The sequence below is a fragment of the Chenopodium album genome, chromosome 8 (genome assembly GCF_948465745.1).
Source record: "Chenopodium album chromosome 8, dcCheAlbu1.1, whole genome shotgun sequence".
Classification (NCBI taxonomy): domain Eukaryota; kingdom Viridiplantae; phylum Streptophyta; class Magnoliopsida; order Caryophyllales; family Amaranthaceae; genus Chenopodium; species Chenopodium album.
Genome location: NC_137841.1, coordinates 64310480 through 64329298, shown reverse-complemented (window position 1 = coordinate 64329298; position 18819 = coordinate 64310480). Strand labels below are relative to the sequence as shown.

The 18819-nt window shown below is 42.1% G+C and overlaps 1 non-coding gene across 1 annotated transcript; it reads right to left on the bottom strand.

The window, feature by feature from the left end:
- Window positions 1-14949: 14949 nt before the first annotated feature.
- Window positions 14950-15056, bottom strand: LOC145556887 (small nucleolar RNA R71). The gene has a single exon (XR_014091979.1). It is a non-coding gene; the product is annotated as a small nucleolar RNA R71 (small nucleolar RNA).
- Between the last annotated feature and the right edge of the window lie 3763 nt (window positions 15057-18819).

Genomic DNA, 18819 nt, shown 5'->3' with positions numbered 1-18819 from the left:
ATATTGGAGTAGTGTAAAAAGCAAAAAATAAAAAAATTTGGGGGATGGGAAATGCGGCTGCTTGGATTCGAACCTAGAACCAAATGTAGTGTGTAGGTGGGAATGTAAACCAATTGAGACAGTCATCGACCGTGATATAATTAGGAAATAAATATTATATATAGTATGAAACTACTACTTTGCACTCTCATTTTTGGCGCAAAAAAAGAGGGAATGAAAGAGGGAGTTGAAAGGGTATGTATGGCATCATCCCCATGATCAAATAACTTCCACTCCCACTCTCTATAAATCTAAATTCCATTATTTGTTTCAATTTCCCCTTAAATTTGCTCTCCATTTTTACATAACTTCTCTCTATTATTCCCAATTTCTTAATTTCTTTATCTATTAATCCAAAAATGGTTAAACAAAACAAGGGCAAACAACCAATGGTTCTGTCAGAGCACGATCAACCCAAATACTCTGAATTGCAATTCCTTGAGTTGAGGAAGAAAATGATAAGAGATCAATTGACTGACTACCAGTTAATGTGCAAATCCCTGCAGTCTGAAATGGATGATGTTGATACGACCATATCTAAAATTCACAAAGATAAGGCAGAGGCCAATCAAGCACTGACAGAAAAGGAACAGGCCACAAGGGGTAGGAAGAGACCCACGAAGGGGGCAAAGTCGGAGGCAATGAAGAGGGTTTCTGGTGGGGCTGGTGATGGGCAAGCAACAGTGGGTGATGCTACTGGACAGGGACCCGCTGTTGCAGGAGGAGTGCAACCGGTTGGGAACTGGCGGAGGCCGAGGCAGTGGACAATACTGAGGCAGAGGAGATCCACAAGCCCGACGGAGGTAGTTCCCCACGCTCCATATCATGTCCGTGATCACTGGTCTCCGGAGGTTTCTGGCGATGCATCTGGTGCTTACGGTCACTCTGCTTCTACCATCGAAAAGTTTGACTAGTTTGTACAATTATGCTCAATGTTTAATGTTTAGTGTTTTATGTTTATTTGATGTTTTATGTGTGTAGTTTGAACAATGAAGTAGTAATTAGTAGATATCTTATTGTTGCATGTCTGTTTTATGTTTTATGTGTTGAACAATTAAGTAGTAACAAGTAGATATTGTGAGTAATAAGTACATATTTTATTGTTTTATGTTTGTTTAAAGTTTTATGCGTGTAGTTTGAACAATTAAGTAGTAATTACTAGATATGTTATTGTTTCATGTCTAATTTATGTTTTATGTGTTGAACAATTAAGTAGTAATAAGTAGATATTGTGAGTAATAAGTACATATTTTATTGTTTTATGGTTGTGAGTAACAATTACGAGTTCTAGCTTATAATTTGCAAATTAGGAATTAGGAATTAGGAATACATAAAGATTTTAAGATTTTAAAACTTAATAATTTGCAATTTTCTTACTTATAATTTGCAAGAAATTTCATTAGGAATACATAAAGATTTTAAGATTTTAAAGCTTAATAATTTGTTATTTTAATTTGGGTTTTGCTATACATAAATATAAAAAACAACAATTTCATATAATTAATGCACTTTTTCATATTCCAATGGAATCTAATATTATAATTGAATTAAACAACTGATTTACTTAATGTAGTGTTATTAATAGGATAGATTTTCATAACACTACATTTAATAACACTTCCTAAACTACTTTTTTTTTGGAAAATAAACAATTCTACTCCGTAGCTAATATCCTACCATCGTGTACAAAAAAAGAAAACAAAAAAAGTCGTCAAATAAGTTAGGCCAAATTTCATTAGGAATACATAAAGATTTTAAGATTTTAAAGCTTAATAATTTGTTATTTTAATTTGGGTTTTGCTATACATAAATATAAAAAACAACAATTTCATATAATTAATGCACTTTTTCATATTCCAATGGAATCTAATATTATAATTGAATTAAACAACTGATTTACTTAATGTAGTGTTATTAATAGGATAGATTTTCATAACACTACATTTAATAACACTTCCTAAACTACTTTTTTTAGGAAAATAAACAATTCTACTCCGTAGCTAATATCCTACCATCGTGTACAAAAAAAGAAAACAAAAAAAGTCGTCAAATAAGTTAGGCCAAATTTCATGTTCTCGTATGGATGTTTTTCAATTAGGCTATATTCGTCCAATTTCAATTGCATGCATTTTTATTGAGTCATGATTTGGGTATTTTTACCCGGCCAGGTGGCCCAATCAGAAAGCGCCACGTGTCCTCAGTAAAGGTGCCATTTGGACCTATGAGATGATGACACGTGGAGGGCGGACATTCTTCTGTCCTAAACAGACTGATGATCCAGCATGGACCATTCAGACGGCGACACGTGTCACCCAAAAAGATGCCCAAGGGCCTTTTGGGCTCAGTGACACGTGTCACTCAGGCATTGCCTCTGGAATGGCGGCCTTCAAGGGCCCAAATCCCGAGGCGCCGTTTTGCGACGTGACCTAATTCCTAGGTCACCAGACCCTAGGGAGGGCACACTTTCCAAAAGGACCCTATAAATAGAGACATTCTTACATTTATAACAAGACAGAGAATACACGCAATACGAGACAATACGTCACTTACTACAGAGTTGCCATTTTCAAGAACAGACAACACTTTACCCGATCTTGGAATCCGAGCAGATAAACTTTACTTCCGCACGTTTTATTACCGAACGCTTACTAACTTAATCTTCGGAGGCGGACCACCGACCATCCGGCGGTCGGTTTCTTTGCAGGTACAGGCGTTCTTTGCTGAATCCAGTCTCAGTGTTGTAACTCTCCCAAGGGACAAAGAACGCCTGTTATAACACTTTGCCAAGGGAGAGTTACAACACTGAGACTGGATTCAGCAAAGAACGCCTGTACCTGCAAAGCAAACGGACCACCGGATGGTCAGTGGTCCGCCTCCGAAGATTAAGTTAGTAAGCGTTCGGTAATAAAACGCGCGGAAGTAAAGTTTATCTGCTCGGATTCCAAGCTCAGGTAAAGTGCTGTCTGTTCTTGAAAATGGCAACTCTGTAGTAAGTGACGTATTGTCTCGTATTGCGTGTATTCTCTGTATTGTCATAAATGTAAGAATGTCCCTATTTATAGGGTCCTTTTGGAAAGTGTGCCCTCCTTAGGGTCTGGTGACCTAGGAATTAGGTCACGCCGCAAAACGGCTTCTCGGGATTTGGGCCCTTGAAGGCCGCCATTCCAGAGGAAATGCCTGAGTGACACGTGTCACTGAGCCCAAAAGGCCCTTGGGCATCTTTTTGGGTGACACGTGTCGCCATCTGAATGGTCCATGCTGGATTATCAGTCTGTTTAGGACAGAAGAATGTCCGCCCTCCACATGTCATCATCTCATAGGTCCAAATGGCACCTTTACTGAGGACACGTGGCGCTTTCTGATTGGGCCACCTGGTCGGGTAAAAATACCCAAATCATTTGCAGGCGGTCAAGAGTGAAGTTGGGACACTTGAAGAATTCCATCTAACTCAAGTGCCCAGGTCTTCAAATAATCATGCGGATGCTCTGTCAAAACTAGCATCATCCGCCTCTTGTGAAACGCCTCGGTTGGTCTTCTGGGAGGTCATGGAAAAGAGAAGTATATCTAATGAAGACCCCATTGGAATTCTCGACCAAAGATCTACCTGGATGGACAGCATCCGGGCTTATCTTGCAGACGGCACGCTACCTGATTCACCCTAGGAGGCGGCTGCTCTAAAAAAGAAAGCGGCAAACTTCGAGCTGAGACAAGGAAAACTCTTCAAAGCTGGTTTCTTGAAACCCCTATTGAAGTGTGTTACTCCGGAAAAGGGTAGAGAGGTCCTCGAAGATTTGCATGCGGGTTTCTACGCCTCCCATATAGGCGGCAGGTCTTTAGCTGCCAAGGCCAGGCGGTTCTATTTCTGGCCAACTCTGGAGTCGGACGCTATGGAAATGGTAAAAAAATGTGACAAGTGTCAAAAGTTTGGCAAGCTCATCCATCGTCCGGCCACAGACCTGACGGCCATCAACAGCCCAATTCCCTTTGCCAAATGGGGCATGGACATACTTGGGCCTTACACCACGGCCCCAGGCGGCAAGCGCTACATATTGGTAGCTGTGGATTACTTTACCAAGTGGGTAGAGGCGGAGGCGGTCAAAAACATCAAGACAAAAGACGTTATTTCCTTCATCTGGAGGAACATTATCACTCGCTTTGGGGTGCCCATGTCTATGGTTTTTTAAAATGGTCCTCAATTTGAGACGCCTCAACTCAAGACTTGGCTAGGAGAGCAAGGGGTCTCAAGCCTCTTTGCATCAGTCGGCCGGCCCCAAGTAAACGGCCAGGTTGAAGCCTTCAACAAGTTAATCTCAGACGGGATTAAAAAGAAAATTGAACGGGCTGGTGGTCTTTGGGCGGATGAATTACCACACGTCCTCTGGTCCATCAGAACGACTGCTAAAGGGGCAACTGGAGAAACCCCGTTTCTCATGGTGTATGGTGCAGAAGCTGTCCTGCCCATTGAACACTATGAGCCGACTCTTCGAGTCATGTTATATGACGAGGAAGCTAACTAGGAGGCCATACGGCTGGCATTGGACTTGCTTCCAGAGCGCAGGGGCAATGCTTCCTTGCGCCATGAGATTTACCGTCTGAGAATGACACAAGTTTACAACAAGAGAGTACACAAGCGTCCTCTCAAAGTGGGGGACTTTGTGCTATGGAAAATGGAGGCAGTCGGTAGGGCGAATGAGCAGGGAAAGTTAACCCCAAATTGGGAAGGCCCTTACCGAATATATGAGGAAGTAAGAGACGGCACCTACCGCCTGGAAGAACCAGACGGCAGGAAGCTGCCTAGGACTTGGAATGTAGATAACTTGAAAAAGTACTACTTCTAAGTACGAATGTAAATACCTCAAATTCTGTCATTTAAAAATTTTGTTTAATGAGAATATGCCTTCATTTCCAGCTTATCTTTTCTTATTATTAGTGGCGTCTGTACAGAATACAGACGACCAATGCATTTGGATGGCGTCTGTCCCAACAACAGACGTCCCAATCCCTCTGAAGAAGCCGACTGCTTTAAAGCAGTCGTTTCTACGAAATTCTTTAAATTTACGCCAACACTTAACTAATATTTGCTTAACTCTTTAGAAGGCCTAAGGCCAGATAAGATCATTTTGAGGCCAATGGCCGGATATTAGGAAAAACACATAGTCACAAAGAGGCCAAACGGTCATAGTCTGCTCCAACATGAGTATGACCGTCTGCTCCAACATGAGTCAGATAACCGACGACGTCCATTCGGGCGAATTCGTCGAGGAGAAGCATCTCCCATTTGGGTGGCACATTGCTCTACAAATACACTAAGCGGCCCTACCGAATGCTAAGGCAGCATTCGCAGTCGTTTGGTTTAATCGAAAGTGAAATCTAAAAGGCCAGAAATTTTCTAACTGTTCTAGCACAGTCGGAAAAGGGTCACTGTTTCATAAGTAGAGGCTATTGAGGCATTAGGCCGGATGCGCCTGTTTTTGTTCTAATGCAAGGCAAGCGGAAATTTTTTACTGATTTACAAGACAACTAATGAGGCCCTTGGCCAGATACGCCTGTTTTTGCCCAAACGCAGGACAGGCGGACTATTACGTATCAAGAAAACAAGCTAAAATACTTAGCAGATTAAAAAGAGACTTGTGGGTCAAGTGCGCCTGTTCTTTGCTTTTGGGGCAAGACAGGCGGATTATTCTAAAAGTAAAATTAAGACTAAGTTAAAACTTAGCACCTTACCTCGTCATCGAGGCCTAAGGTCGAATGCGCCTGCTTTTAGTTCTTGGAACAAAACAGGCGAGGGATTTCTTTTTAGCAAAATTTGCTAAGTCAAAAATATTGTATTTCTCTTGAAGCCAATGGCTGAATGAAAATAATTATTCATTCGCTCCTGATGGTCGTTTGTCGCGTGGTTTGGGGCAATCACCATAGTGATTGATTGACTTAGAAACCATGAATACTCTTCTAAGTATCAATAATTTCTAAGTCAATCAATCCACTCAACCGAAACTACTCGACATCCGTCCAGGGGCAAGAACATTCGCATGGTATACAGGTTATAATACTTAGCCAAAAAACATGCAATGAAAAATTTTAAAGAACAACAATATGAATAACTTCAGCCAAATGGCCGAATGATTTCAAATTAAAAAAAGGCCCAATCGCCATCAGACGATTGGGTAAGATTGTTAGCTGGCAAAGCCAGAGGAATTGTCAAATCACCCGACCCCTCGGTCGGTAAAGATACATGAATACTCGGCACGCAGGCCGGAAGATGAAATGAATGGCCATTCGGCCGCAGAAAAAACTACTAAAAGCTTTAAGGGGCAGAGGGATTGTCAGCATTGGCAGCCGCATCATCAGTTGCCGGCTGCTCTTCATTGTCATCACCATCCTCTTCCCCGTCTTCGTCCCAGGAGGAGCCTGAAGAGGAGTCGGCCTCTTCACCATTCGAAGCCTCCTCTTCAGCCTGGCGAAGGAGTTCAGCATTGTAATCCTCGTTTGCATTATCAAACTTGGATTTCCAGATGCCAAAATCAGCACCCGGTTGTACCGCCTCCCATGTCGCCCGCATAATGGATTCGTAGTCTTCCATCATTTGTTTGACAAGGGCTTGCTTCTCCTCCTCGGCCTGGGACTGGAACTTGGCCTGTAGCTGCTCCTGCTGGTTCACCAGAAGCCCCTCTAGGCGGCTAACCCGCTCCTTGGCCCTCTCAGCCTCTTTCTTGGCCTCTTGAAGAGGCTCAATTTTTTCCTTAAGGCTTTTAACTTCGGCTTTAAGATCATTGATTCTGGAGCGGGCCGAATCCAGGTCCTTCTTCACCTGCAGGTTGGCGTCCGCCTGGGAATACATCATATCAAGGGTCAGAAGCTCATTCTGAGCAATTTCAAATTGAGCTCGGTCTAAGGCGGACTCGGCCCGAGCTTTAGCGGCTGTTACCTCTTTTGATTTTTCCTGGATTGGCCGTCTGAGCCCTTGGACGCGCAGCATGGCCTGGAAATAAGAAAAGACCGAATGGTCAAAACCAGTCGGATATGTGTTAAATGTTAAGGGAAATTTAGCTAACTCTTTTACCTCGCAGAGGTTCCCCAAGATGGAATCCAAGTTAAGGGTGCTGACTCCCCTTACGGACGCCTTGTCTTCAGGGTCAAGCGACCGTAGCATCTCCTTGGACATCTAGACGACGGTCGGCCTTTGTGGGGGGGCTGCAAAATTATAAGTTAGTCAAGTTCCAAAAATCAACATTAAGCATTGAAGTTTAATAAGATGCGGCCCATACCGTCCAGCTGGGCCTCCTCCTCTTTCTCCTTCCCCTGACGTCTCTTCTTTCTAGCTGAGCCGACAGCAGTGCTGGGTTGCTTAAAGCCACCCTTTGATGCCTGAGTGGCATCCGGTTTGCTGACCTCCCTGTCAGCTTCGAGAGTAGAGCCGTCCCCTCTCTTGGGCTTGTGAGCGATGTGTTTCCGGTTCTTGCCGGATGCACTCACATCACCCGCCCCAGTCTTTTGAATTTTGGGTTGGGATTGTTTGGAGGGAGAAGGCCTGATGGAGCCACTCTGTTTGAACAAAAAGAAAGGCGTCAGAAAAGCAGGCGGGCAAAATTTAACCTCTATTGAAAAAATATACCAAGTATCATAAAACAACTACCTTGGGAGTCCCGGCTGCTTTCTTCTCGTCACTCGCCCTGTTGAGGACGTTGGTGCGGTACTTAGCTGCAGAGACAACAGCCGGCTTCTTCGTTGCCGAGATATTTTCCATTGCTTTGTCTGCACAAAAAAGAGGGAGTTAGGCTTTATAAGCATACACTCAAAACAAGTTTAAGTTTACTTAAAGACAGACGGCCGACTACCTCTCGGCATCTCAGAACTTAGACCACAAACGACCAAGAACACCCCATCTTCTAGCCACTTGTAAAGGGGAATGTAGCTCTGGGGGACGACTACTTTCTCCCCATGCTCGTTTGTCCAAACGGACACTGTAAACAGACCCCGGTCAAAAATTTCCTCCTGGGCCCGCCTAGGGAGAGGGGGCAAGGCACTCTTGCCAGCCAGGAGGGGCGGATCCTTGTTCCACCGATTGTATTTTTGGTTTCAGTCGGCTTTCAAGTGAATGGACAATATAGAACTTAGTTCTCCAGTCCTTTCATTTGTTCTCTTTGCCGACTGCCATCATGTACCCCTTGCAGGTGGTCAAGGTGTACCAGCCTTCGCCGCCCTTGGCAGGCGCTCGGCTGAGATAGTGCATGTGGGCGAATGCCTCAAAACTGGGATCCACCTCCAGCATTTCACATGCGGCAACGTACCCGATTATATTTATCCATGAATTCGGGACGAGTTGCCAGATACCCAGTTGGTATCCATCCAGTATCCTCTCCACGGTCGGATGGAGAGGGAAGCGTAAGGCAGCCTGAAGGACCGCCTCGTAGCAGCCGAAGGCTTTGTCCTTATAACTGGCCAGGAAGGGCCAGGTTATAGTATCCTCCTTGTTGGGGACGGACAAGGAGAAGCCATGCCCCATTAAGATCTTGCGCCTGTAATTTACAAGACCGGATGTCATGGAGGCCCGCTTGCTCTGCGGGACATGGTGAAAATAGGGGGCGCGCTCCAAGCGCCTGGAAGCACTCGGCTCCGCCCAGCCTTCCCCCTTTTCTACTGACAAGGACTCCCTTGCAGTATCTATTTTTTCTCAGACCTCCTCTGACTCAACAGAGGCGCTATCAGAAGATGACGAGGCCAAATCGTCATCAGAGCTTTCCCCAGAGCTAAGGGACTGCCGGCTAGGGACTGCCGGCTAGGGCCAGCAGGGTCCTCCCCTAGACTCTCCTCAGGCGCCTGTCGTGAAGGCTCAGCCTGGTACTGACTGTCGGCTTCCCGCAGTATAGAATCACTGGGGGTGCCGCTTGAAGAAGAGGGAGAGTAGTAAGTTGGAGTTTGGGGAAGGTCAAAAGAGGGATTTGGGGGGTGCTCAGAAATCTCACTAGCTGGCACCCTAATGAAGCTGTCTGAATTTGGAGTCTCACTGTCCGAATGGTAAAAGGAACCATCCGGTCTATATCTCCTTGTTGTTTGCTTTGTTCGAGCCATCGTGTCCTGCAGATGCACAGACACTGTCGAATTTGGAGATGTACTTAAAGGATAATTCTCGAACGAGCATTCAGCACCCCTAGTTCTAGATTCAGCCGTCCCCGGTGACCGGCTGATCGCTAACCTAGGTCGTGCCGTGTACGTTTGGGAAACCATTTGAATAAACAAAAAACACAAGAAAAAATAAAAGAAAAGAGCATGCGGTTACCTTAGAAGAAGGTATTTGAGACGCCTGGTTGGCTGAAGCAGTCGGTAGGAAAGGCCGAGTGTCGGATGCTTGACAAAAGTCAGGGTCTTTAAGAGTCTTTGAGAGTCAAAAGTCCAGAGATTCTCCAAGATTCGCAAAGGTGTGAAAACAAAAATGAAGTCAAACCTTCCTATTTATAGAAATGGGAAACCCTAATTTTTCCCCCCAAAATGTAATTTGAAAATTCGCCCAGTCACATGATGACATCTGTCACAGGCGCCACGTGCAATGCACGTGACCCCTGTGAGGGGCAAATGATTTGGGTATTTTTACCCGGCCAGGTGGCCCAATCAGAAAGCGCCACGTGTCCTCAGTAAAGGTGCCATTTGGACATATGAGATGATGACACGTGTCACTCAGGCATTGCCTCTGGAATGGCGGCCTTCAAGGGCCCAAATCCCGAGGCGCCGTTTTGCGGCGTGACCTAATTCCTAGGTCACCAGACCCTAGGGAGGGCACACTTTCCAAAAGGACCCTATAAATAAGGACATTCTTACATTTATGACAAGACATAGAATACATGCAATACGAGACAATACGTCACTTACTACAGAGTTGTCATTTTCAAGAATAGACAGCACTTTACCTGAGCTTGGAATCCGAGCAGATAAACTTTACTTCCGCACGTTTTATTACCGAACGCTTACTAACTTAATCTTCGGAGGCGGACCACCGACCATCCGGTGGTCCGTTTGCTTTGCAGGTACATGCGTTCTTTGCTGAATCCAGTCTCAGTGTTGTAACTCTCCCAAGGGACAAAAACCCCCGAAACAAGTCATATTCTATACTTTCTAGAAATTGTAAGAGAATAAACTATGTAATTAATCCTTATATATAGCCCTATAGCATTGGATCTTTTACCAAAATGGCTATTTTGACAAAAGTATTTACCAAAACGGCTAATTATAAAATTTAATTCCTAAACTAGCTAATGTTATTGATTTGAAAGGATATTATTTATTTTTTATATTCCTTTGAACCCGTTCGGTTCACTTTATTTTTTATTTGGTTTTAATTAAAGAGAATTAGTTTTTTTTTAATGTTGGTTTTATTAAAACTCTAATTCCATAGTTTAAAATATCCCATTAATTTGAACAATTAACAATCAACAGAATATATATGCATAAACAACCACTCAAAAAAAAATAAAAAAAATTGATCCAAAATCAACAAAAGAAAAAAAAAACAACTGAAACTGCATTCAATCATAATAAAGCCAACAATACAGTTGATCATCTTTAGTGGCTCACACTAAGACAAGATCTACAACAAACACTGCAGGATGTCCTTCTTGCATTGAAACTTAATCAATGCACCTTCTTCTACCTGAACGTTGTACCGATCAGTAAATTCCCTAACACTACTTAGTTCACACTTGGTAATGAGACCATCCTTCTTCACAACTTTCAGCTTCGCAGCGATTTGCTCATCAGAGTTTTGAACCAGCACATTAGTTGAATCACCACAGTTGTTTAACCAATTGTTAGCAAAGTCAACAGGAACATTCTGCAATAATTGAACCGGAATAAGTACAGATATTTTATCAGGTCAAAAAAGTGTAATAGTTATTAGCAGCACATACAATTACTCCTTTCTTAAGGTAAGCTGCAGTGAAAATGAACTTGAAATGTGGCTCAGAACAGGAACGTGCAAGGTCATCAATCCATTCATTTGTTTCGATTAAATTTGCTGAGCTACCATGGTAAGTTGGTCTGCGTCCTGGCCTCTTACTCGAGCTTGAGCCAGGTCGTGGCCTCTTACTCGAGCTCGAGCCACCAGTGCTCTTTGCAGTTTCAGATCTTTGTGATTTCTTGCTTCCTGATCGCCTTAAAATCTTTACCAAGAAACAACTATTCCCTCTATATGTAAACTTTAGACCATCGCCAACCATTATCTCATTTTCTTCAACAAAATCAACCCAACCACCTGCTAAGATAGTCATCCAACCATCTCTGTCTTCTTCATGTGCCATAGTAGCTTCCCACACTCTGCCATATTGTTGTAGTTGCAAGTCAACCCCTTTATCACCATCATTCAAGATATTCTTAAATTCATCAGGAATACGCTGTAAATTAATACACATTAGCAAAATACCAGCTCAAAATATAAGCAACAACCAAACATAACTACAACAATAATAAAGCAATAATTATATGTTTCATACCAGCTTATCTTTGTGATGATCTTCATAACAAATGGTAAATGTCATCCCAGTATTTGCCATTCAATATTCTGAACAATTTACTAAGATTTTTATTTATACTTATCTTTTTCGCACAATTCAGTAGCTAATTTGCATGATAGCAAACACTGCTATATATATATACATATATAACAAAGCTATTGTCAAAATTATGTAGTATATTAATTGCAATTAAATATTACTTTGACAAGAAAAGACTTGAACAATCTGATTTTTCGGTAACTGAAAGAATCTTTAATTTCAATATTCCTTCCCAATGGTCATACCAACCATAATTACAAGTCAAGAAAATTCAAAGATGGCGTAATCATCAACCCAAATAAAATAATAAGTACCAATGTTATTCAATCATCATTTAGTAAGCTAACCACAGTACATCAGTTACATACCTAATGATACTCCTATAAGATTAGAGCTGTCAAAAGCTGACCCGACCCGAAATACCGACCCTAACCCGACCCTTACCCTAACCCGTCTGAACCCGAAAAAATGGTTACCCGAACCCGAGTATTTGAGACCCGAATCCGACCATAACCCGACCTAGAGAGGGCCCGACCCGTTCCTAACCCGACTCGAATTTAAACCCAACTTGTTACAAACCCGACCCAAAATCAACCCGACTTGTTATTGATCCGACCCAAATTCAACCCGACTTGTTATTGCCCCGACCCGAATTTAAACTCGACCTATTACTAACCTGATTTTAAACTCGACCTATTACTAACCCGAATTTAAACGTATTTGAGGCTATATGAGGTGAGTGAGGTGAATCGATGATAGTGATTTTGTCTAATTAAATCAGCCAAATGTTTTTTTTTTCTAAATTTATCTTCAAAATAAACTTCCATATAACTACTTATAATCCTTTTATTGATCCGTTTTTTCAAATTTTAGTATTCACTTGTTTATTTTAAATTTTTTTAAAATGTTTTAAATTATGCAATTTGATTTGGAGCTTTAAAAAAAATCAAAAAATAAAATTATTGACTTGAACCGAACCCTACTCGAACCCGAGAATGACCCGACTTGATTATAACCCGCAAATTATTGACTTGAACCGAACCCGATAATGACCCGACCTGATTATAACCCGCAAATAACTGACTTGAACCGAACCCAACTCGAACCCGAACAGGACCCTAACTAGTTTAAACCCGTAAAAACCCGAATGTTATCCGACCTGTTTTTCACCCGACCCGAATGTAACCCGACCTTTTATTGACACCACCTAAATCCGACCCAAAACCGATAAGATGTATGACCCGATGATGTGTTTATTTTATACAGTATTTTACCCCTGTCCCTTGGTCATAATTAGTAGTGTTTTTGGCTCTTTAGAGCCACTTTTATTACTAATTGGTGTTTTCTAGTGTTTTCGTAGATTTGGTTGACTTTTGCAGGTATTTATGCTTTTGGAGTATTTTTCCGAGATATTTTGGAGCAATCACGAACATTGGAGAAGCACGACCATATTTTATAGCCCAGGGCCGGTTAGAGCCATCGAACCGGTGATTAAGGGCTCGGTATAGGTGATACCGGGGCATTTGGACCGAGTATTCAAGACCGGAAGAGGAAATCCAGATTGGCCCGAAGAGTTGGAGCCCAATCGAAGTCCAAATAGTGGCCCAAATGAGCCGCCCGGCCAAAAAGGTTGGCGCCCGGAGGCGCGCCCGGCCGGACGGGAGAAGCTTAGGCTGGCGCCTGGTGACGCGCCCGGTCGGGCACGAGATTAGTAGTAATGAGCAAAAAAAGGCGCGCCCAATCGGGCGGTGCCTCGCCCGATCGGGCGCGTGTATTTATTAGTGGACGCTTAACGTCGTTTTAATTTGTTTCAGTTTAGGATTTTTGTACGGAGTATAAATACTCCTCCGTAATACGATTTTAGTATCTCTTCTTCTTCTTTTTACTCTTTCTTTACTCTCTTAATTATTCTCTTAGATTTCTTTTCTCTTAAACCTTTGTTCTTAATTCTACTCTTAATTCCAGATTTATTTTGGTAACGATTTCTCTTCTCTTAATCTTAGTTATTTACTTTATTCTTTTTATCATGTCTTGCTTTATTACTTTGATTAGTTTAGATTTAATTATGTGTGAGTAGTTTTATTTCTAGGGTTTGTGGGGATCCATAAATAATATGAAGGGGTAATTTATTGTTGTTAATCATCAATGCTAGATTAATTTCCTATTGATTGGTTTAATGCTCTGTGACTAGATTAGGCCTGATCTTTTATGCATGAGTTTGGCAATATTAATTCGAGATTCGACAGATGAGAATTAATGTTTAGGTCTAGTTTCAATAGGCAGGTTAATTTATAAATGGTTAAGTCGAGATTTGAAAGATGAGATTTAATACCGGTAAATTAATTGTGTGATTATAATACGTAGCGAAAGCCCTTTATAATCTGATTAATATATGCATTGATGAATGATTATTATATTCTACCCTGGAATATTATTTATTGGTGAACCTGTGCCCTAGATCCTTTTATATATTGTTTTCTCCCTATTCTCAATCTTCGTAGTTTAGTTTCTTATTCAAATATAAATATTGGTTACTTCATAATCTAGATTATTTTAGTTTATTAGGAATAGAAAGACTTGTTTCCCTGTGGAGATCGACCCTACTTCCCTATCTACTTTAGTTAGAGGACTTAGGTATTTACTTTTGATTTGGGGATACGACTTTACCCTATCAAAATTTGGCGCTGTTGCCGGGGAAACGGTTTTATTTTTATTTCTGATTGTTTTTGTAGTCTAGATTATTTCCCTTTTGTCTCAGAGAGCGTTAGTTCTCTGAGACAAATCTCATATTTGCTTCTAGTTTTTGTTTATGCCCAGGTGTTCCAGATCAGGTTACATCCCATTCGATCCTGAGATCGAACGTTCCTTCCATAGACAGAAAAATTTCTACAAGCAAATCCTGGCGGATTCTGGTGATAATAACAATAATCACCGCGATCCTCCAACTGGTTCTAGCGATTCAAAGACATCATCAGACGCAAAATCAGAGATGACGGCTCCAAAGAAGCTTAGTGATTATTCACAACCAAAGCTTACGGATTTTCCACATCTCACCCCTACTCCGGCTCTTGATGGGGTTCAATTTGAAATCAAACCTCAATTTATAACGATGATAGAGAGGAAGCAATTCAGTGGAGCCAAGGGTGAAGACCCGAATCTTCACATTGCCGACTATTGTCAATATTGCAACACCATCAGGCAAGCCGGGGTCACTCAAGACTAAATCAGGGAGATTCTCTTTCCCTTCTCTTTAACTGGAAAAGCTAAATTGTGGTTTAATGGCTTAAATAGAACTACACTTAGTATAAGTGACTGGGAAACTCTTGTTTTGAATTTCTATAACAAGTATTATCCTGCAGAGAGAACAACCGTACTACGGAGTGCGATCCAGAACTTTGCCCAAGAAGTTGATGAACCTTTATATGAGGCTTGGGAGAGGTTCAAGGATTTACAAAGAGATTGCCCTCACCATAATTTAGCACAATGGCAATTAATCCAAGCCTTTTATAATGGCCTTGGAAATTCTTCTCGAATAATTTTAGACTCTGCAGCTAGTGGGAGATTTATGAATCTTGATGTTGAAGATGCAGGTCAGGTTATTGAAGACATGGCGATACACAATTCCCAATATGGGAACCCTAGAGGATTTGCTAACAAGGGCAAGCATAGTGTCGACTCTGTATCCTTTTTGCAAGCTCAACTAACCTCTATTTGCCAAAAATTAGATAATCTGAGCACTGCTAATGTAGCTAATGTTTCTGCGATTAATAATAATTCTAATGAGGCTTTCTGTGAAAATTGTGGTATTGTAGGTCATTGGGAGCAAGATTGCAGGAGTTCCGTGGAGCAAGTTAATGCCTTCCAAGCTTATAGGCAGAATAACCCATACTCCAACACTTACAATCCTGGGTATCGGAATCATCCGTACCTTTCCTACCGGAGCACTAATGTTCAAAATCCACCACCACAAGAACCACAGGTGCCACAGCAACAGCAGCAGAAATATTACCATCCCAATGCTAGCCAGAAGAACCAACCACAACAACCCTCCTCATCTTCCTCTGGTGGAAATTAGAGCAATGTTGGCCAATATGCAAAAGCACATGGAGAGCAGAGATGCGACAATTGATCAAATTCTAGCGCATAATAAAATTGTAGATAATCAAATTGCGCAACTCTCCGCTACCCTACAAGCCCGCCAACAGGGAGCTCTGCCGGCACAGCCAACCCGGCCTACGGATCAAGCATTTGCAATTACTCTAAGGAGTGGTTCAAACTATGAAGGGCCCTCTATGCCCAGAGTTGATGAACATGTTTTATTAAATAATGCTAATATTAATTCCGTTAAACCAAACAATGTAGTTGATAGCCCTGCAGGGCTAAAGGATAATACTAACATATCTAATTCTAAATTGCAGGGTACAACTCCAGAAAAGGTGGCTACTCCAGACAAGAGTAATAATGCTCCAAAGCCAATTATCAAACTCCCATTCCCCAATCGTCAATTGAAGACAAATTTGGATAAGCAGTTTGGTAAGTTCCTGGAGGTGGTAAAAGATTTGAAGGTAACAGTTCCCTTTACTGAATTGATCACACAAATCCCCTCGTATGCAAAATTTATGAAAGAAATATTGACGAGGAAAAGGTCTAATAGTGAGGTAGAGATAGTAGCTTTCACTGCAGAGTGTAGTGTCGTACTTCAAAATAAGTCTCCACCTAAATTAAAAGATCCGGGTAGTTTTTCTATCCCTTGTCATATTGGAAATCTCTTGATTGATAATGCATTATGTGATTTGGGTGCTAGTGTTAGCGTCATGCCATTATCTGTGTGTTCCAAGTTGAATATGGGTAAGTTAAAAGCTACCAATATAACTCTACATATGGCCGACCGTTCTTTCAAATACCCCTTAGGTGTTTTAGAGGATGTCCCCGTTAGAGTAGGTAAATTTTATATACCTGTAGATTTTGTTGTTCTTGATATGGCTGAGAATATGCAAACCCCAATTATTTTGGGTAGACCATTCCTTAACACTGCAGGAGCAGTCATAGATGTAAGAAGTGGTAAGTTAACACTATCAGTAGGAGATGATAAAGTTGTTTTTAATCTGAATAATGCCCCTAAAAGCTCCATAACTGAGGAGAAATGTTTCAGTGTTAATGTGGTTGTAAATTATTCTAACAAGCCCCAAGCTCTTGAAAAAGATCCCTTGGAGGCGGTATCTTGTGTTGCATCTTTTTCAGATGAGATAGATAAATGGCAGAAGGAAGTCGATGCAATAGAAAGAGCACTCTACAATGTTGGTCTTGGTTTCGAGGATGAACAAGTGGAACCGATCGAGCAAGTTGTGCGAATCGAGTCTACGGTAAGTGTTCCGCCAGATCGAGTTGCAAGTGTTGAATGCAATGACAATTTGAAGCAATCCTCGATCAAAGAAGGATTTTTAGTGCGTAGCATTGAAGATCCCCCAGTCCAAGTCAAGGAGGATCCACCAGATAAGGCGACTTTGCGTCCCACAGGTTATGTCAGGAAGCCGCATCGCAGCCTAAACATCGCTAGACCGGGTGAGAAACCACCCGATCAAGCGTTAGGCCAAGGGTCCTAGATATTGTACTTGGTAAGAAGGTCGTGCGGGACCTAGATAAACCAGCGCTTTGCGGGAGGCGACCCGTATTTTTAATGCTTTTTAGACTAGTTTTTATTTCCTTTTTCCTTATGAGAGGAGAGATGAGGGAATTTAATGAGTCTTATGAGTGTTTGTACAGGTTTGAAGAAAAGAGTTAGCCAAATTTTGGAGAAAAGAAGAAAATAGCAATTAGACGATTTAGCCTCGGGCCCGATCCGCCCGATCGGGCGCGAGATCAAGGTCTAAATATAGAGTAATTTCGCCCGACCGGGCGAGTGGCGCCCGACCGGGTGCGAAATTCGTCGTATACGGACTAAATTGTCCTCCCGATCGGGCAAGCCTCGCCCGACCGGGCGCGAGAAGGGCAAAATTTTTGACTTACAGATCGCCCGATCGGGCGACTGGCGCCCGACCGGGCGCGAGAGTTGGCTGAAATCAGATCGTTAGATCGCTCGACCAGGAAAAAGGCGCCCGGCCGGGCGCGAAAGGATACGAAATTTAGGCGAATTAGATCGCCCGACCGAGCAACCCACCGCCCAACCGGGCGCGAGTGGCTTCGCTTCACTTTTCTTCTTTCTTTTCTTCTTTCTTCCTTCATTCCTTCTTACCTCCATAACTTTCTCTCTTTAAAGCTCAATTTTTCTCTACCTTCTCTCTAAGATTTCTCCTCCATTCCTTACCCAAATTCAAAACTCTTTACATATTTGTGATCCTCTCTTCATCCTCTACATTTTCATATAAAAATTCTTCAGTTTTAATTCAATAAATTTTCAAACCCATTTCATAACATGGCTTCAAAGAGGGCTAGGTCCATATTCGGTAGGAGCTCCAGTTCGAGGGAGGAATACGACCCAGACTTGCAACTTCCGTACTGGCCGACGATCCGGATTGTGAGCCAAGAGCAAAAGGAACGGCTAGAGTACTTAATAGGTCGTGAGGTAATTCCTTCTCGGTGGTTACACCGCCCTACCCTAGAATCATTTGGTTTGTATGATTTTGTAAAACGATTTTTGAATGACATTGGCATGAGAAAATTTGTTGATATGCACTATCCTACATACCGAGAACTTACTTGTGAATTCCTGTCCACTTTCCATGTTGTTAGTAGTAGAAATGGGCCAAATTTATTTTTCAGGTTAAACAATAGAAATATTAGTTTAACTTTTGTAGAATTTTGTAAAGTTTTTGAATTAAATTCTGAATTATCTCACCAGTGGCATGCGGACTATAAAATGGGTGACTTATATTATGCTTTGACTGGTTTGCCTACCCCCGACCCTCAACATGCTAGTACCAAACCTATTCACCACCCTGTCCCAAAAATCTGGCAAAGATTTGCGGGTTTGTGTTTTTTAGGTAGGGCCAAGCCCCATAACGCTCAATCTAACGAACTAGCTGTCATAGGACACTATGTGTACGGGTACGGGAAATTGAACATAGGTAGGTTTATAGTTCACCATTTGAGTAGGCATGCCACATCCAGCACCACTTCCAAGACCCTTATCCGTTTAGGTGGCCTTATCACTCGAATAGCAGTGAAAAAGGCTGGTTTTGTAGTAGACGGACCCCACCAGCTGACCAACTGTGGACCAGATACCTATATGACTGCTAGGTAT